Here is a 20,956-nt window from a genome sequence, read left to right on the forward strand (position 1 = left end):
TGGTTATAATTCTATTTCAAATACTGACCTACAGAGCTATTCCCATGAAATTCAGCATTGGGAGATGTTAAGCAAAAGTCTAGCTAAGCAGGGTGAGTCTTTAACAGTCTCCAGAAGCTGGTAGATGAACTTTAAAGGTTGTGTACGCATCAGCAGGTGAAAGCTGTGCTTCAGCAAAACCTATACTAAGTGGCACTAATGCTAAATGCACATTGCCCACTTCTGTAAAAAGAGCAGTGAAAAAAAAACCTCAAAATCACACTTGCTTAAGGATTTAGGAAAAAAGGTGACTTGTGGGTGGATGGGATTTAAGCATCATATAAATAAGCAAAGTTTTCTGAGGAACCTTGAATCTCCTTAAAAAATGCAATTGACACCAAGGAATCAATAAGTCTTAAACCAACAAGGGACCTCATTGCAATATCTCATTGATAAGGCATTGTGGCTCTATGATATCTTTATTTTTAGGGAATTTCCATGATGACTCAGGTACATTATTGTAAATTACCTCAATATCATTTTCTCTTTTATGTCTCACAGGAATTGACTCACAATGATAATTAAATACATTTACTCAAAGAAAAAAGTAGGTTAAAACAGAATGATATTCCAGATACTTTAAATATTACCCAGTTTTAATAGGAATGCATTTAGCAGCATATGAACCTCATTTACTATGAAGTGTAAGCAGATCTGCAGGTACAGCATTCAGGATTCTTGACAATATCAAGCAATCATACTTGTAAATCAAGATACTTTTCATCTCAGTATTCTTTACAAGAAGCACTTTTCAAGAGATGCTGTTTTGATATTTATTTCAGCATTTTAAAAACAAAGCCTCAGGTTGTGAAAACATATGCATGTCAGTGGCTTTTTCTTCAAATTGACAGCCAGTGCATCTTTTCAACAAGTCTCAGATAGTTTATCATTAGCTGGCTGTGTTAAAGATTTAAACTCTCAGTTAATGTTTGCCCTTCTCAAGGGAAGATAATTTGCTACATCTTGCTCTCCTGCAGACTCTCTGTGCATCCTTTCTCCTGACAAATGGAGCTAGTGCTGTGCTAAGGTTTCAGCCCTGCTGCCCATTACTTTATTTTCAGATAAACAGAAGCAATTTACCTGGTGGCCAGAAAAAGTATACCGTTCAGCTTTGTCAGAAGGAAAATGTGACAGTCAAAAGAATTGCAGTGGCTACAGAAGTTATTGCTGTCCTTGGCCATGTGAATTCACAGATCTCCTTTCCTTGCTTGTTTTGATAAGTTTAGCACAATTCAGGCCCTCTATGTGATGTGGGGCCATAAGACTATTCCTACAGTGTTCAGCTGCTAGCGCTTTGTTAGAAATTCACTTCTAGTTTCTGTTAGTTAGCATCTTTCTTTCATGTCTGTACTGCTGGAAACCCTGAGGCACAGGCCTAAGGCAAAATAACATGCAATCCTTGCTGGAATCAGGAAAGTGAGAATCTCCCAAGTGAAGATAGTTTCCTTTTTTAAGTTTTTTTCTTTTGTCCAATGTAGTACCAAATCAGTAAACTGTGACACATAACTATTATTCAAGTGAAACACCTCCCATCTTTCTGCACTGTTTTTTTCCCATTCTTTCTGGTTTGTTTCTTCTATTCATTTTGTTTCTTTCTTTAAATCTTCCTTAAGAGGCTTTCAGAAATCCATTTAGTTTGACTCAGTTTGAGATATAAATAGCAGGCAGATCACTGTCCCAAATATCATCTGTGCGACTCTCTTTAGCACTTAAACAGCATCCGGTATGTGCCTGGCACCAGCACAGAGAGAAGAGTCTCTGCAGACTAAGCTGATTTAGACACACGTCATGAGACCAGTATGTCAGTAATTGCCAGTTTACACAATGAAGAGCGCCTGTCTGGTAGTGAAGGAGAAAATTTTGTGATAAATTCCCATGGAGTAGGTCTTAATATAGGTAATGTATATTTTTACTGTGTTACAACTTAACTCCTTAATGACTCCTGCAGTAACACTTTTGTCTGGCTGTACCTGAAGATCAAAATTTCCCACAGGGAGAGGTCTGTATCACTGTTAAAGTACTTATGGTATCTACCAGACCTTGCATGTAAAGGTTTTTAAGAAGAAGAAAATGGACCAATTTTATTACTGTGAGTTTAGCACATTTCACCCCTGTTTCTGTTCTATGGCATGTCTTAATTTACCAAAAAAACTACCTGGAGGATAACCTGTGGACTCTTATCTCACTTATGCTTCTGCATGGTTCAAGATGAGGTCACCACCTGTCTTGGAGTTGTAAATCCTGGCCTAAAAGCTCAACCTGTTTGTGTCAGTATGTAGTTTATCTATGCAGATACGGAAAGATTACATGTAGGACTGATAGCATTCAGGAGGTATTTTTATTAAAAATAAATGGTTGGAAATATCACTGACAAATTTTACAACCAGGCAGAATTTCCATCAAATTTCTGCTTTAGCAAGAGATTTAAATTTTAAAAATCCTCTAACAATGTTTTATAACAATGCAGTAATGTCTTAGACTTCCTTATTTAATTTAATTATATTGCATGATCTATATAGCAAAATCGCATGTGGAAAAAGTTCTACTTTTTTATATCTTTGAGTAGGAGTGTCTATTTTAGCAGTATGCTTCTAAAGAAATGCCTTAGGTCACAAATGCAAGATGTGCGTATTCTATTGCCATCTGTTAGAGGTGGGGCAGTTATCCTCTGTTAATGGGCCACCTGCTAAAACCAGGTGGGGCTGTTTTCTTTGTCTCTTCCATGACCCATCCTCCCTCTGGGGAGATATCTTCTGTTGATGGGCCACTGAGCCTCACTGCACGACAGATAAAATTACATCATCCCATTGTGAGAAGTTCCTCCCAGGGGGAGGAGCCAAGCATTCCTGACTGGATATAATCTGAGTTGGAATACCACAGGCAGCCTTTTCCCACTGGTTTCCCAGGCCCATCTACACCACCACCAGACCTTCAAAGGAAAACTACACTCTTCTACAGATCACTGGTTCAACAGAACCACATCCGTCACTCCAGGAGGACTGCAGCCACCCTTTAATCAGACTGCTGCCAGCACCCTGACCAGGTGTCATGTTGTATTCTGACTCTGTCAGTGTTGTTTTGTATTACTGCTTTTTTAAAAATTATTTTTATTTTTCATAATAAGTAGCTGTTATTCCTACTCCCATATCTTTGCCTGAGACCCCTTTAATTTCAAAATTGTAATAATTCAGAAAGAGGGAGTTTACATTTTCCATTTCAAGAGAGACTCCTGCCTTCCTTAGCAGACCTCTGTCTTTTCAAACCAAAACAGGGAAACCACCCATCTTTAAGTCAAATTTTTGAACTGGTGAAACCAGTGAAAGTTTGGTGAAACCAAACTTTGAATGGTTTGATTTGATTAAACTTCAGTTTAAAACAGAAAAATAAATTACTTGTTTCAAGAGAGGCCTGAAAAACCTCATTGTTCTATTCCTTTGTGATATCAGCAAGCCATGTTCAGCTGCCTGAAACACTTTGTAGGAGTCAAGTTTGAGTTTTGCTCTCAGCTGTCTAGAATAAACAGACTGAAGATCTTTGAGTACAGGAAGGGTGAGATAGGACAGGTAGGCACAATGCTCCAAAACTGGCAGCTGTTCACTTCCACAATAGTTTGGTCCAGTTAGCTCTTCATTTTTCAGTGTAGGAGATACATTCACTCTCAGTTTTCTGATGGTCACACTAAAGTATTTGCATTAAGATTTATTATGTTGGTAAAAAAAAGAGGTGACTTTCTTTACAAGATAAACCCACAGGTAAAATGAATGTTGATTTTTAAATTTTCTTTCTTTATGTCAATTTTTGTCCTCAGAATTCGGATGTTGTTTTTTTATGTAGTATTTTTACTTCTCCTCAAGGATGTTATGCTTAAATGAGCCTTATCATTCCAGTGACTATATCTTTAAACAGAGGCGTAAGGAAGAGATACTGCAGCACCTTTGAATTTTAGAAGTGTAGTATATGCTCCAGTTCATGTTGGAAAAAATGTAAGTGTTCTATCTGCTAGAAGCCATTTCAATCACAGAACTTTTTTAAAAGTGTTCTTTTTTCTGATCATGATGCACTGCATCGCAAATACAGTTTTTTATCAGTATTAATGTTTGCTACAAGCAGGTGAAGCAAGAAAATATATAAATAAAATGGCATAAAGTAGGATTAAGTGGAATCACTCCTCAAGGAGTGATATATATCACAACCTTATATCTCACAGAGCCTTATACCATCATATCATGTGGAAACAGCTTCTATTTTATGAGATTCTTTTTAAATCATAACCCTTGCCCTCCTTCATTACAGCAGGCTTTTTTGCTTAATATTAGTATTTTAACCACTTAGTAGCTTAAATTTAGCCATTTAGCCTTACGAGGCATTCTACTTCATACATTTTTTTTAAAACATTATTTAGCTATTAGCCACTACACCACTGTTTCATTTTTACATTTAAATAATATTTTCAATTTTCTTGCCAATTCATGTAAATTAGTAAAGGTCTTTAAACATGACATGGTTATTTTTTTCTCTTTGCAATGATGTCTGTTATTGGTCCTTTTAACAGCAAGGTGTTGCAACTGCATCCTGCATGTTCAAGATGATAAATGCAAGAAGATACTTAGAAGATCATCTGGAAGAAGTATCAAATATCTGTCAATGCATATACCATTTCTGATTAAATAACTTTTGGCCAAGATGAGTGGTTTTTCATTGTTGTCATCTTGTCTAAGTGGGAGAATATCAAACCCATTTATTTGTCTGGGTCTGTGACATTAAAAACCATTTGTGACTATTAAAAAAGTGTTGAGATACAGTTGATATCTGGAGCTGATTGAGCAGAGGCTTGCAAGGTAACCATCTGCCCAGCATGGTAGAGAACTCTCAAACTGCATCGTCAAGGTAAATCTTAGTTTATCCACGACTTCTCACAGCTTAAGCCTAGATATGATGGAAGTGCTCTGTGTAATACATCATAATGTTTTATCTTTGTACTCAGTTGTCTAATATGCATTTGGCCAAGAGTGGGAAAATAAATCAAGACTGTATGTCTCTATGTCAGGTCACTATCCTGAGTTCAAACTGCTCCTTTCTGATGGAAGAGTCTGATCCTTACAGAACCATCCATCTGTCCAAAGTTCAGATCAGTTGCCAATAACGTGATTTCCATAAAAAGTCCAATTCTGACACTTCCCTAAGAAATCTCTTGGCTTTCTTACCACTTCTTACCGGTAATTTCCACCACCCTCTCTCCAAATGCCCAGCCTAAGGCCTTGCTTTACATTTACAGGGGATTTTTTTTTCCTACCACACCTTCTCAGAGCAATGAAGACAAGTTATGAGGACTGTCTAGATTGAAATGTTCAACAACTCTCATTATTGCTATTTTCATTAGGAAGCTTCCACCTGGTCAAGCTCTGTCCAGCAGGATAAACAAAGACAATTAGAATGTCAGTGTTTTCTAAATAGCCACTTTTGCAGAAAATGGCTTTCCTTTTATCTAATAAAAGTGCAATTGAATGTAATTTTGTTCTTTTAAGTAAACCGTTCTCTAAAAGAGATACAATTATAAAATCACAACTCAATCTGTAAAAAGACAATGCTCAACAGGTTCCAAGAAGTAGATCCTGGATTATCTTTTGAGTTCTTCAAAACAGTCTTTCAAGTGCCACTGCTTAATAACAACTGATAGCTACACTCTTTGTACATAAACCTAGTCTTTTAGGATTTGCAGCATAAGACAGCCATCTTGTCTTCTTTTATTCTTAGTGGAAAATAGAGGGACTGAATTGCCTTATGGCTGCTCCTGACTACAGATAAAACCTAGACAATGATCTATGACTGGCCAGTACATTTTTTATCTTTCACTAAAAGAAGCTTTATAAAATCAATCCTATGTGTAAAGCTACCATCCTCTGGTGAATCTTGGGAGGAATCCAGCTGTTCCTCCAACTCCTACAGAACTCCAGAGTCTCTCCAGCTGATTTCTTTCTTTGTTGAAAGAAGACTTTTGTCTAGTCCTGTACACTTCATAGCCATTTCACTCTCCTTGTTAGTTCCTACTCAGATCATATGAATCTTTACTAAAGGTCTACGCAACTCACTATGAAATTAATTGAAAGTTTCTCTCTGATTTCACAAGGCTCTGAACTAAGCCTTTTTGCTTGCATTGTAGCCCTATAGGATTTTTCTAGTCTTCTCTCTTTTCTAGTCAACTCTCTAAACTTGATGATCAGCTCCTGATTCAAACAGCTGCCAAATATCCTGCTGGGCACTAAGTAACTGCTGCTAATTTCTTATTGCATAAATAATGAAGTCTGACATACATACAACACAGGACATGAGATTAAATTTCAGCTTTCTAAACTATACTAAATGGAGACATTAGCTGTAAATTCACAGTTTATTTTCTTTGATTTCTGAGTAGATAGAGCTTAAAGCTACCACAAATCCTTCATGTGTATCTTTTTTATGCACACCTGATTTCTCCCATATTCCATTAATAATAAGAGCATTCAGGACTGTTACTGTCATTCACAAACATGCGCTCTGTGCCAAAATACTTTTTTACCCGCATTTGTAAGGTTTGTTAATGGCAGGGTATAAGAGTCTGGGGAGAATACGCACTTCAAGGCATACGGTCTGCTCTTGCTTGCATGGACAGATTAGGGGTACTTGTATGAACAAGTGCAGAGAATTGCCTGCCACAACTTTTTTCATTGTGCTGCTGTTTCAACTAGTTGAGAGCCCAGATCTGTTTTGTGCAATGGCTCTGCTGTCATTTCTCAGGAGGTTACAATAGGAAGCTGTCACCTGCCTCGTGAAGCTCCCAGTTGCTTTGTCACGTAGCCAATGCCAGTGTTTCCCACATGAATCTGGGCTGCTATTCCAATGCTCCTCTCTGCTGCCTTCATGACAGATGGTGCACAGCTCGGCAGTGGCCACAGCCAAAAGTAACTCATGGAGGTGTGATTCCACCGTAAAGATTTTCCAGCATTGCTGCTCAGAAAAGCTCCAGTGACAGGAAGTGACAGTTAAAAATTCTATTATGTACCTAGAAACATTTATTCACCCCTCATTAAACACAGAGATGGAGGGTACCACTGCGCCTATTAGTGCCAATTTGCATTACCTGAGCATCATGAATTTCTGCTGCATCAAAGCTAACATGTTGCATTCTGGCTACAATTTTGTGGAGTCTTTAACAGTCATTGGAACCACACGTCTGAGAAGCTGCACAGTCAGGTAATGGGCTGACAGTGAGGGCTTGTCATCTGGGGCCGGTGGAAAAGAGCAAGAGCAGCGCAGCTGGGTGGGCTGTGTGAGTCTGGTGGCAGCTCCTCAGTAGCACAGTCTCCTGGCCTTTGCATGCTTGTGGCCGGCTCACAGCTGACTTAGGGACATACACAAGTATCACGTGGCAAATGCAGAAAAGCCTTGTCTGATACTCAGCCTGCAGAAAGCCCAGATTAAAGGCAGTCTTGAAAAAAGGCAAGATGGTGCAGTCCAGCAACTGAAAGTATTATGTGAGTTCTTAGGAGGCATAAAGAAAACTCTGTAGCATAGGGGCAATTAATTGAAGCAAGAGAGATTTCTTTTTAAATTGGCTACCTACTCCCCAAGAAAGTTAAGACTACAAGTAGTTCTACTGGGACCCAATAAAGGGGAGCAACAGTTTTTAATACACACTTCTTTAAAAATAACACCAAAATAGAACTTCTGGGGAAAAATTAACACACATCTCGCCTCAGTGACCTAATAGTGATAATGACCATTATAAAGTTAGGTCTCCAAAGGCATATTTGGGCCTCTTTGGATACTATAAACATTTAGGGTCCTCAGTAACAGGATCCGTACTGGCAGTCGTATCCTAAAATAATGTAGGCTAGCAACCTATGGCATTTGCATTAAAACATCTTAGAGCTGAAGGCAGGTGTTGAATTTTCAGAGTCAGTTCAGTTAAGTTAATAATTGACTTTAACTCTCCTCCTTTCTCATCCTGGCTCTAGCTGGCTTCACTTCCCTACTGATGTTCTTCACTTCTGTGATTTCTCAACTTGAGGCAGTATGATTGCTTGTTGACAGTGAGAGTAGTATACAATGTGTGTACCTCTAAATTGCTTTCAAGCTGATAATTCTTTCTAATAAGCTTTGAGACAGTGCTCAGCATGTTTAATGTTTCTATTATTTTTCTATGGAATTAAAAAACATTGCCAATATTTTTTTTCCTTGTTTAAATCTTCTTACCCCTAATCAGCTGGAAGAGGGAGAGGACTTATGCTACAGGTGCACAGTTCTGAGCACAGCTGTCTCTCCTGGCTGTTTATGAAGGCTTGTCATAGAAAACAAGACCACTGCCAATCTCGCTTGTAAGAGGAAAATATGTATTCACTGATTATTATTTTTATTTGTGTTTTATTCCTCTGTAAAATAAAAATGCAGATGTAGAGCTCTATGTGTTGTTGGCACTGGTGCCATAGGTCTTGTCACAGTAAATTAAAAGAAAATAGATATTTGCTAATTTGTGGTTAGAAAAAAAATTAAAATTAAAAAAGGCATTAAAGTGATAGTCCCTTCATAAGTCTGGCAACAACAGGGAAAAACAACTTCACAGCCTGATGTTGTTGCAGCTTGGCAGTCAAATGGGTTTGTGTAGGCTGCTGTTGGCAGCAGTTTTCGTTAGCTTAGGGCCTCCTTTCTGGAAAGACAGAGCTGAGCTGCCAGACACAGATGTCCAGTCTGTGCAAGCAGGACTCACTTGTACACTGTCCTGCTGAGCAGGCCCCTTGAGTATCTCCCATCTGCCTGCCTTTAAGTGCAGTTCTCTTATCATTATGACATCTTCCTTAAATATCTGGGCTTTAATTTATATGTTTGCTTTAAGCTAAATTTCCTGTTTTGTTAAAACAACCATTAATAACCATGGCAGAACTTCTCAGCAAGAACTGAGTCACATTTCTGTACACTTTGAATAAGTGCCACCATCACTACAAACTGCTGATTGGAATAGGGCATTGTTTTAATTATTATTAGTATTTATGCTTCACCTAGTAAGCTAATATACAAAGCTAATATAGGATCACTGTCATGTTTATTGATTACCTTTGGTATATCCTACAAATAAGAGAGCACTTGCAGAAAAAGAAATCAGCACAACTATGGATCAGATTATTGCTTTCCTTCTAGTGCATCTGGTCCCATGACTGCAATAAGATCGGAAGGATTTAGCTCTTTTTCTTTCTGACTCCCTGAAAAGAAATAGGACATTATGAATTCTTCCCTGAGAGACAAAATAGAAGGAATTAATCACATCCCCATGACAAGAGAATTCTTTTCAAGTAACAGCTGTTACTAGAAAATATTTTAAAACATTTTTAGAAAAAAGTGTCCTTATTGATGTTGTACTGATTATACTTCAGCAAACACTTTCTATACGATAAAGTTTTTAAAATTAGATTTTTTCAGAACTCTGGAGATGAACCTTGTGAAGATTCAGAATTTTTCAGGATCCAGAAAGACTCCTAGATAAATTGTGTATAAGGAATAATGTGTAGCTTTAGTATCTTCCTCTTACAAAACTTTTCCCAACATCTCTGTACTCAGACAAATTTTTCAGTGCAGCTAGCATTTGGACTGGAAGGAATAAAGTTTTGGAACTTGAAGGGATAAACTTTCAGGATGCAGTGATGTTGGCTCTGTTATTGTATATGTCCCAACAATGTGGGTTTTTTACTCTGTACATGAGAGTTTGAAGGCTTTCCAGAAAATAAAACTTATTTGCTATTTTATTGTCAGTGCCTCCTGAGAAGGAAGCTTTATTTGATCAATAGAAGAAAAGATCACTACTGTACCTCACCATGCTGGCAGCAGTGTTTTAAGAAAATAACTAGATCAAAACTTTAGGTGATAGAAATTAATTTGTGTGAGCAAGAAATTGCCCCCATTGTGCAGCTAAGTAGGTTTACTCTGGCAGTTCTTTGTTTTGCTTCTGAATTGTGGTGGGGTTTTTGAAATTTGGAGGGGGTTAGTTGGTTATGTTGGAGTCCATTTCCTTGTAGCTCTGCACCTTGATGTGGTATACCCAGTTCGGCAAAACCCAGTACTTTGAGTGACACAGCTGAGGACTTTTCCTGGAGTTGTCCTAAATATTTCATTTGTGGCTCTAAACTCAGTGTGGCTATGTCAAGGCTAAGACCAGGCAAACAAATATGTCATATGCCCATCTCCTGTCTCTGCATTATTTAAATAGCAGAATTCTGTCTCCATTCACTTCCTCTTTGGCTTAACTGGTATGTATTTAGCCCTTCTAATATTTCTATAAGTCTGTTTTGCAAGTGAATTATCATTTTTGTTTTGCTACCGTGAATTTCTTTCAATCTGTCACTGTCTCTTGTGTAATGAGATGTCCTGAACTGCTGCAGGTATAGTTGTATTTATTGCCCTACGTAGATGAAATACCTTCTGTAGATTGAATGCTATTAAAAAAGCTGTGGACTTTCTGCTGTCAAACTGCATTGCAAAAGAATTTCTTAATTGCCTCAACATTATGACTAGGTCCCTTTCTGTGTGTTCAACAGTGTGATGTTAATTTTGATTTATTTATTTTTTTAATTTATTAATGGAAATAACTGAAGAAATATAGTCTTTTCATTCCCGTAGAAGTCCGAGGCAGCTAAACTGATTAAGTAGCTCCCTATTACTGGGTGAGGTTAAGTAAGATGAGCCCAGTATGAAATTTGCAAAAATTAATTTACAGCCTAAGTGACTTGGAAGTGGACTGAAGAGAAGATGAACATGATTCTGTGAAAAAAAAGACAGTTCAGTCCATGCTCACACCTTCTGGTACATATAAATGACAAATGCATCTCCTTCTTGAATTGACTCATTATGTAGAAGGCAGAACTAATGCAGAGCTAACGTGTATATTAGGCATGCCCTATATAAGGCAAGCAGAGGCATCTCTCCGACATTAAAAAGTGCACATTAAAAGGAGTAGTGATCAAAAAATTCCAGTTAAGAATGTTACTTTTCTCTCAGAGAATATGACATCTTTAAAATTCAGCAGTTCCCTTGATGTCTGTCAATGTGTCTGTTTATTTTGAGGAAGAAAAAGATGAAATGTTGCTTTTTGGTAAGGTCAAAACCTTTCCTTTTCAAGCACACCTGGAATGTTTCAAGACTCACATTCTTACTTTGCAGAAAAAAAAAGTGCAGATCAATATGCTCTAAAATTGATTGCATATTTACATTTATTTACTTTAATAGACTAATCAAAATAAATCTATTTAGGGTTGTCTAAAACATACTTCAGTTTATGCTGCTGGTTCTATGATTCAAAAAATCATTAAGAAGATTTTACTTCTCTTTACTATTAGAACACCATTTTGAGGGGATGGAAATAGGGTATTGGATATTGAGCTACCTCTGAAACACTGAACAGTGTACAAGGTCAACATAACAAAAAGCTAGGTTAGGTCACACACAGATGCAAGAACACAATCCCAGATACCAATATTAGTACACAAGCTGGGCTCAGCTGTTCTATTTCAAACACAAGCTCAGATAATTCAGCTTAACAGGGACAAGTTTGATAGTAACTCTTTTATTCCAATCTTCCTTCAGAGCTAGTGACATACGTAAAATCAAAGCTCCATTGAAGAGTGAAGTTCTGCCTATGACTTTAACCTATGTCTTTGTCAGAACCTTTTACGAGACCAAATGAGTCAGCACCTCCTGTTCTTTGTGAAAGGATTCTAAGAGACAATTTTTGAAGAATTTTCCTCTAAGGAGGTTCATTTACATCTAATGAAAACATATGGTTTCGGCAGCACCAATCTCTAAGGAATGCAGTCAACCTTTCTTTTATTTTCCTCCTTTAGAAAGTAACAGCGTAAGTACTGAGCTCACTACCAGTAAATCGCCAAGTAGCATGAACTATTCCAAATGTAATCATAACTATCCTCACTTGAAGAAGGCTTGGAATGATGTGAATCATAACTGCACTTCATAACAAAGATAATATTGTGAAAATGTTCCTATTCAGAAGCAATGAGTCATGCTACAATGACCATCACTTAATCATCCTGACTAAACAGAGATCAACATTTACAACTGAATGAGTTAGATTTTGAAATATTTTGGAGAGATAAATATGGCAAAGTATAAGAAGTTGTAAAAGTTACCACCATATATTAATTCATATGACCTAAAAGCTACTAGTTTTACTTGCAAAAACTGTGGTCAGTGAGGTGTGAAAGGCACTTACTATTTCAAAAATGTCTTGAAAACATTTTTCAGTATCAGGAATAATCAACTTCACCTTTTAACACACTGTCTATGTTCCTTTCACTTGAGATTAATGCGAGGATAAATGCTTGGTATAGTTGAGAATAAAAACAGCATGGATGATCTCAAAAGGAGAATTTTGCTTTTTCCCTTAATGTAACTTAATATTTAAAATAATATTAAGTAACTTTGCCAATGACACTAAATTGGGAGGAGCTGTCAATTTTCATTGAGGGCAGAAAGGCCATACAGAGAGACGTTGACAAATCAGAGAGATGAGCAATCACCAATCGTATGAAGTTTAACATGGAGAAGTGCCATATTCTGCACTTGAGGTGAGGCAACCCTGGTTGTGTGCATAGAGGTGGGAATGAGAGGCCAGAGTAGCATTATGGAAAGGGACCAGGACGTCCTGGTCAATGGCAAGTCGAACATGAGTCAGCAGTGCCCTGGCAGCCAGGAGAACCAGCCCTGTACTGGAGTGCACCAGGCACAGCATCACCAGCTGGGCAAGGGAGGGGATGGTCCTGCTCTGCACTGGGGCAGCCTCACCTTGAATATTGTGTGAAGTTTTAGTTGCCACCAATATAAGATGTTAAATTATTAGAGAGTGCCCAAAGGAGGACAAGAAGGATGGTGAAGGGCTTTGAGGTAAAGGTGTGTGAGGAGTGGCTGAGGACACTTGATTTGTTCAGCAGGAGAATGAAGGGATACCTCGCTGCACATTTCAATATACTCACAAGGGAAGTGGAAAGGCAGGTGGTGACCTCTTCACTCTCATGACCAGTGATAGGACTCAATGAAATGGCCTGAAGTTGTTTCAGCGGAGGTTTAGGTTGAATAAAAAGAAAAGGCTTTTCACCAAGACGGTGTTTGAGCACTTGCAACTGTACAAAGTGGCCACAGCACCAAGTCTGTCTGAGTTCAAGAAGCATTTGGATAAGTATTTTTAGGGACATGGTGTGACTCCTGGGGTGTCCTGTGCAGGGTCAGGATTTGGACTTCATGATTTTTGCGGATGCCTTCCAACTCAGCATGTTCTGTGATTCTATTACTTTTCTTTACTTTGGCTTTTTTCTAACTCTTGATTATTGCCACTATTATGGAGTGGCAGCTTGCTATCAATTGGCCCTTTAAAAGACTGGTTTAAAATCCCATATCTAAGGACCTTGGATTCCTCTTGGTCTGGTATAGATTTAATATCTTCCCCTCAAATACTCATTAAGAAATATTTTTTTCCTAAAAAAACCTCCAAGTTTAAAAGTAAACATCTCAAGCCCCTTTTTTTTTCCCTACTGTCAAACATTGAACATGAGACAGCAATGTGCCCTCATTGTTATAGCAACTTGTGGTGCCCTGGGTTGTGTTAGAAGTGTTACCAGTGGGTCAAGGGAGATTATCCTTTTGTTCTGCTCAACACTGGGGAAGCTGCACTTGGAGTTCTATGCTCATTGCTGAGCTCCCCAATACAAGTGAGACTTGGACACAGTGCGAGGAGTCAACTGCATCACCACTAGGAAGATTAATAGACTCAAACTGGAGCATCTCTCATATCAGGAAAGGCTGAGAGTGTGAACCATACAGGATGGAGAAGAGAAAACTCATAAGGATTTTCTCAATGTGTGTAAATACCTGAAGGAAAGGTATGCAGAAGAAGAAGCCAGGCTCTTTTCAGTGGTGGCAAGGGACAGGACCAGAACAAAGGTCCTGTCAATGGACACAAAGTGAAATACAGGAGTTTCCTTATGAGAGTGGCCAAGTACTGGCACAGATTGCCCAGAGGTGTTGTGGAGGTATTCATCATTGGAGGTATTCAAAAATTATCTGGATATGTTCTTGGACAAAGGGTTCTTGGTGTCCCTGCTTGAGGGTGCTGGACCAGATGGCCTCCACAGGTCCTTTGAAACCTGAACCATTCTGTGACTCTGTGATCTCTTCTGAGTATTGATGATGAACAGAATTGGTACTGTTTGAGTGAAACAAGAAGCGCTGAACTCCATTCTAAATTTATATTGGATCACCAAAAAGCTTCATAAACTTTGGAGAGTACCTTTGTTCTGACTTCTTCCTGAACTCTGCTGTTCCTGTACATTTGACACAACTTCTGCGCACAATGCTTTCAAACTTCTGGCTTAGTCCATGTGTTTCCCCTTTGACTATGGTGAATCTTCCGCAGAACTATTTCTAATTTACTGTCCACCTCCAAGTTCTTTTACTGATATCATATCCATCTGGTGGTGCTGTGATGATACCATTGTATCTCCTGCTGAACACTATTCTCTTGCTTCTTTGTAGCATCCTGTCTGTATCCATCCTTTGAGGCAGGGAACATCTGGTTTTTATACACTGATTAACCTTGAATGGAGACTCCAGGGCTCTCAGGTAATACAAATAGATGATGACAATAGCAATATGATGTGAGGCTCCAGCCTAGCATATTGATTTCACCTACATATGATTATCAACTTTTGTAAGAAAATCTGATGCTTCAAAATCTGTTTTTAAACTGTTAAATATTTCCCTGGAACAATCTTTGCTTTTCTAGCTAATCCAAAATTGAGATTTTGAATATTTTCCTGTTCAGATAGCACTGCAATTTATACCTACTGGATGGAATTAAAGAATACTTTCTATAGGGAAGTGAAGCACAAACATATTTTCATATATTGTGAGAGGAAAGTTTTATAAACAAATGAATAACATGCCTATTGGAGCACAGAAAGCCTCTAAGTTTTTTTCTTTTTCCTTCAGAAAAAATAAAAACAATGTTTTTACACAAAGATGTCATCAAAACCATTCTATGCAATTGTTCAGGCCTTCTATCCTTGAATAAAATACAGTGGAATTAAGTCAATAAAGGAATCAAAGTTTAAAACATCAAGAAAATTTATAAGGGTTTTTAAGAGCAAAGGGGATCATGTGTTTTTGGAGAATATCAATTCTAGGTGTCAAGGATACAACACATTTTAATCATTATTTTTCTCACTGATTTTGTTGGGTCTTTCTTGCTCTAGAAGTAACAATTTTAGATCCCTAAAATAGTGAAGGCAAACAGAAGAATTTGGATGATACCAAAGGTGAACTTGGAAAAAAAAAAAAACAACTAAAACTGACCAAAGCTGGATAAATCTTCTTCCTTAATGTTAATTCAGGAGGTATTATCTTTTTAAAGACAGTTTAAGTACTGCATGGTGTATTCCCTTTCTAGAAAGAGGACTAGATCATTGTAAAGTAGGACTTGAATAGGGTGGTTTGAAACTTGGTTCCTAACTTCAGTCTTAGTGAGACAATCTATTCAAACTTTACATTTGTACAATCTCCTGTTATCAGGAAAAAAAATTAAGAGTGTTAATAATGTGGAAGAACGAGATAGCTAGCACCACTGCTGGTTGCTATTTTTGCACTGTACAAGAAAACAGGTACTGTTTTTGTCCTCTAATAAAATCCCTTCTGCCTGGGGTCATAGCCAGGCCCTGCAGCCTGTACACTCTCATGCACTGTACCAGCACATCTGGCTGTGCCACCACCTACTCCCACCTATCCATAGCTCCTGTTAGAACAGCTCTGCATTTTCAGCAGGGCAATACACCCTGGGACAGGTAGGCTTCCTAGTACATGCAATAGCCAAGATGCTCCTCTGAAAACAGCAAGCTGGAAACCAGCCCCTTTCAATGGGAGGTGTTTAGGCAGCTCAGCTGGCTGGAATGAGCACACTGGCTCTCTGTGAGAGGTTTATGCAGCCAGTTGTATATCCAGAAGTGGAAGGTCTGCCTTGGTTTAGTGGCTGCTAACAGTGGAGGAAGTCTGCCTTGAAAGTGGTTTTTGTGTCAATGGTGTGTTGTGGGTCAATTCCAGCTGGATGCCAGGTGCCCACCAAAGTTGCTCTATCCTTTTCCTCCTCAGCTGGAAAGAGGAGAGAAAACATAATGAAAGGTGCCTGGATTGAGAAAAGGACAGGGAGAGAGCTTTCACCATTACCATCATAGGCAAAAGAGACTCAGCTTGGGGGAATTAGTTTAATCTATTACCAATCAAATCCAAGTAGGGTAACAAGAAACAAAAATTAAACTGTCCACTTCTCTCTTCTTCCCAGGTTTATCCTCAGTCCAGATTTTGTCTATCTCCTTCTCCACAGTGGAGCAGGGGAATGAGGACTCAGGGCTGTGGTCAACCCATCACACATTGTCTCTGCTGTTCTTTCCTGTTCAGGGGGAGGACTCCTCACACTCTTTGTCTGCTCTGGTGCGGGGGTCCCTCCAACAGGAGACATTCTCCACAAACTTTCCAAAGGTAAGTCCTTCCCAAGGTTTCAGCTGTTCTGCTCCAGCATGGTCCCTCTCTCAGGGTGCAGTTCTTCAGGAGCACACTGCTCCAGAGTGGCTCCTCCATGGGGTCACCAGTCCTGCTGGCAAACCTGCTCAGAGCAGGCTCCTGTCTCCATGGGGCCACAGCTCCTGCCAGGACCCTGCTCCAGCACAGGTTTCCCACAGGGTCACAGCCCCCTTCAGGCCTCCACCTGCTCCAGTGTGGGGTCCTCCACAGGCTGCAGTTGGATCTCTGTTCCTCCATGGACCTCCATGGACTGGAGGGTCACCATGGCCTGACTGGGGCCTGCAAGGGAATCTCTGCTCTGGCAACTGCAACACCTCCTGCCCCTCCTTCTGCACCAACCTTGGTGTCTGCAGAGCTGTCTCTCCTTTCACATATTCTCACTGGTCTCTCTGGCTGCTGTTCCAGAAGTTCCCCCCTTTCTTAAATGTGTTATTCCAGAAGCAGTACCACCATTGCTGATGGGCTCAGCCTTGGCCAGCAGCAGGTCCATCCTGGAGCTGGTTGGAATTGGCTTTGTTGCCCATGGGGGAATCTTCTGGCAGTTTCTCACAGAAGCCATCCCTGTGGCTCCCTCATTACCAAAATCTTGCCACACAAGAGCTCTTGCAGCAAACACAGGAGCCAGCACTGGATGCCTGCCTGCCTCATCCGGGTCCTGCAGGCACTGTGGGGCAGGTGCCTGCCACAGCTGAGAGGCCTGAATGTCTCCCACCCCTCCTGGCAGACTGAGTCCTGGCTGAGACCAACAGAGGCAGCCTAGGAGGAGACTGGGAACAACATCAATAACTCTGATAGTAAGTTTAGACAATGGTGACTGGCACTCAAAGCAGACCAAAAATAGATGCAAACCAGCCCAGTCAAATTAGCAGGTGATTAACGCCATGTTCCCTGTGCTCTCTGAACTGGGGCTGTGGCTCCAAAGTTAGCTGGTCACATGCAAAGTGTTCATCTTTGCGTCGAAGATCAGTGAACAGCATGTCTATAGGAAACAAAAAATGAGAGTTATAAGTCATCAAGACAGGTGTTATTTTCTGACAGGAATATAGTGATCTAGTTTATTTACAGCCAGTCATAACAGCAAAAGAGCAGAACATAAATCTTGAAAAGAGTGTTAAAGGTGGGAAGAATATAAATGCCAGGAGAAAGGAAAGCATTGGAGACTATGATTATTCTTGCCTTATTTATCCCTACATATTTTAGAGACATTATTAATTAAAATGATATGAGTGTGATGGCATGTCTTTTGTTCTGCAGATGGGTTGTGAGGAAATGGAAAGTCTGAATGTTCTTGGTGTATATATGCTGTAGCAAAATTTAACATATAGAAAAAAAATACTTGTAGAGAAAAGAGTCAGCAAGGATCACACAGTTCAGTAGAACATGGCCCAGATTCAAACTCCTTATAAGCGTTTACATCACTGCTTTTGTTTTGTATCTCTGCTGACTATCATCTAGGCTGTACATGATCTGAATTCATAGAGATGAAAATCCCCCTGAAAAGTTAATCAGACTTTTCATTATATGAGTTACACATCAAAAATAGATTAAATAAAATAGAATGTCCATGAACACATCCTATCTTCCCTTCATCTAATCACAGAAGTAATGACTCATTTTTATGACACAGATGATATTGATACATCAATAAACTATTACTTCTGATTCTTAATTTTGATTCTTAATCCAATTAATTAAACTCTTTTTAATAGTTATACATTATATTCATGGTTACCATGGAGAGTGAAAGTACACAGTGTAACATCAGTTCTGTATCTATTAATATGAAATTATCAGTTTGGTTATGTTTCAGCTATTTTACTAGTAATAACTATGAAAATGAAGAGAACCATGATGTCTATATGATCATTATGTGCTGTTAACCATAAATGATATGGCAGCCATGTGATTTCTTGACATTTATTAGGAGATTCTGTTCAATATCATAAAGAATTTGTAACCCAAAAATGAAAAAACCTATTTGTATCCAGAACACTCTCCTCCACTATGTTAAGAATGTTTCTTATCTCTTTGTACCTGGTCTCAGCCAGGACTCAGTCTGTCAGAAAGTTTTTATCTCTTTGCTCTGCGAAGAGACCATATTACTCCAAAAGAACTGTTTTTCACAGACAAGTGGATCCAAATTTTCAGCCTTAACGTGCTCAAAAGCTGCTATTATTGAAAAGGAGATCCAATGATCCCTGCCATTTGTATGATAACATGGTAGTTTGTCAAGTTGCACGAGGTGACTTTGAATTTCCCCTGTCCTGTGAAGACCAAACAGCTGCTGACGGGCTCTTGTAAATCTGAGCTACAGCTGTAACTGAATTATTAACATTTAGATACCAAATAGAATACCTATTGGCAAAGAATTTTTGGTTTTGTCTTGAAAAATGTGCATTTGTATTCCATCAGGTTGGTGGAAAATTTGCTGAAGTGATTTTCTTTGCTTTTGCATACCTATTTTTAAGAGGAGTCTCTCTTTAAGAGAATCTATGACCTTAAAAGTTTTGAAATACACACAAATAAATGAGTAAAGGAAATTAAACCCTTGCAAAAAGGAAATGGAAAAGCTTATCAAGTATCTGTCCAATTTTGAATACTAGACTTTTTTATCAATAGTCATGAAATTGTGACAAACATCTAAGAGCACCACTGATAGCTATTGATATTTATCTACAGATCTATGGGAAATGTAATAATACTAAATATACTATGAACTGATTCTTTTCAATTTGCAATTTAATATACATTCTAGAGCTTTCTACCCCAAGTAGGAATTCATCCATATGGAAAACAGAATATATTTCATAAGGTAAAGTTGCAGTTATGGTGCACCCGTGGTTTTCTCCCTTCCCTCTTTAGACAGGAATATGCTACAGAAAGCAGCTAGGTTGGGCCAATCTGATTTCACAGAGAAAAGAATTTCTCATGGATGTCAAGATAACAGTTGCTACTATCAGCACTCATGAAGTGAGATCAGAGGACTCCCAGGATATACTCACAATCTATTTTGAATGCATGTATTTTTTAGGGTTTTGTCTGTTTTTCTTTTTAATGTAATATTATAAACACAATTTATTTATTTATAATATTTTAATATTTTAAAATAAGAATTTCACTCAAGTAATATTTCTCTTTATCTTCCTCTTATGAGGAGAAGAAGTAGCTACAGTAACATTATTTCTACATCTTTGGTTTTATTTTTTACATAATACTATTTTTAAATTTTTAACGTCATATTCTTCTTATATTGACTTGAATACAGGCACATCTTATGACTTTTCATGGCTTTTAGATGACAAAATGGTTTTACATTTTCTGCCTCTCATAGAATCAAACCTCACCCTCCTAAGCAACAGGAATGAAAGTCTTCAGAGCAGAGTTGAATATTGCTGAACTAGTAGCCATGAAAATTGATTCTATAACGCAATCCAAAATTACATGATCTTTTATGTTATTGTGGGCCACCTTAAAATTTTATACAGACAGACAAGATAGAAAGTCACATGATGAGTGAAAAGATTCAGCAAAATATGACAAGGAAATTACTTAGATTTAAATATGGGTGTTCACAAGAAGAGAGGAGATGTGTTACATCAATCAGTGTTTTAATTCTCAATAGATTTTAGAGTGATTATCTTCTTTTCTGAAGAAGTACTAAATCCACCAAAAATCAAATTTCTTAAATGACTTAGCAGTAATTTGCAAGGAGAAATATTGCACACAATTTCACTGGTTTGGTGGATAAAATATGGGGCTCAATGTTAAATTATATGAACTATATCCATAGATATTCTGGTAACTTGACTGGACGTTAGGTAAAATTCAGTAGCAGACAGTGTTCATAAAAACTCAAATAACCTGACTAACTTCCAGCTCTGGAGAAAAAATTTAAAAAAAAAGAAAAGAAAAAAATTAAAGAGGGAAATAGCCCAAAGTTTAATTAATTTTCACATACAAAAGTAAATGTCAGTTTGAGGGCACATGAAAACTTGAAATTCTATTTTCCTGTATTCACATATTGATAGAAGTAGCACAGTCTGATTTGCTACTGTCAGGTTAAAAAACAAAACAAAACACGATCCCAGGTAAAGGAGAAAAAAAATCTCCATCACTATGAAAGTAAAGCAGGAAAAATGCAGTTGTTCTTTCTTGATCCAGACTGACCTTGCAGTACCAGTAGTTTCAACATTTTTCTGCAGTGTTTTGTGAGCAACTTTCACATGACATAAATGATAGAAAGCATTTGTGAAAGGTGCTGCATAAAAGATTTCCCACATGATTTTCTGCTACTTCATGGGTTACAAAATCAAAT

The 20,956-nt window shown here is 38.3% G+C and overlaps 1 long non-coding RNA gene across 6 annotated transcripts in view; it reads right to left on the reverse strand.

The window, feature by feature from the left end:
* Positions 1-3,222: 3,222 nt before the first annotated feature.
* The window catches only part of LOC119707768, an 88,519-nt gene continuing 70,785 nt past the window's right edge, over positions 3,223-20,956 (reverse strand). For all 6 annotated transcript variants that reach the window (XR_005258853.1, XR_005258856.1, XR_005258855.1 and 3 more), the window contains one exon: positions 3,223-17,620. This is a non-coding gene — a long non-coding RNA (uncharacterized LOC119707768). The remainder of the gene's footprint in view (positions 17,621-20,956) is intronic.

Source organism: Motacilla alba, chromosome 1A (assembly GCF_015832195.1).
Source record: "Motacilla alba alba isolate MOTALB_02 chromosome 1A, Motacilla_alba_V1.0_pri, whole genome shotgun sequence".
NCBI lineage: Eukaryota > Metazoa > Chordata > Aves > Passeriformes > Motacillidae > Motacilla > Motacilla alba.